Source organism: Sinocyclocheilus anshuiensis, unplaced genomic scaffold (genome assembly GCF_001515605.1).
Source record: "Sinocyclocheilus anshuiensis isolate Anshui unplaced genomic scaffold, SAMN03320099.WGS_v1.1 scaffold1391, whole genome shotgun sequence".
NCBI lineage: Eukaryota > Metazoa > Chordata > Actinopteri > Cypriniformes > Cyprinidae > Sinocyclocheilus > Sinocyclocheilus anshuiensis.
In genome coordinates this window covers 633469-633734 of record NW_015540990.1, presented here as the reverse complement: position 1 = coordinate 633734, position 266 = coordinate 633469, and the positions used below count along the sequence as shown (strand labels likewise).

Genomic DNA, 266 nt, shown 5'->3' with positions numbered 1-266 from the left:
AGCCAATGGCGATTCAATTGCCAAGGTGTCCGTAGAGGGTTGGCTGCATTTATTTGATCGATAATATATGTGACCCTGGAGCACAAAACAAGTCATTAGTACGGGTATATTTGTAGCAATAGCCAAAAATACATTGTATGGGTCAAAATTATCGATTTTATGAAAAATCATAAGGATATTAAGTAAAGATTAGGGATGCACTGAAATGAAAATTCTTGGCCGAAGCCGAAACCGAACAAAATGAAACACTGGGCCGAATACCGAAC

The 266-nt window shown here is 38.3% G+C and overlaps 1 protein-coding gene across 3 annotated transcripts in view; it reads left to right on the top strand.

The window, feature by feature from the left end:
- Positions 1-266, top strand: part of LOC107690205 (RNA-binding protein 26-like) — a 16177-nt gene that overhangs the window by 7475 nt on the left and 8436 nt on the right. The gene's annotated exons all lie outside the window — the stretch shown is intronic.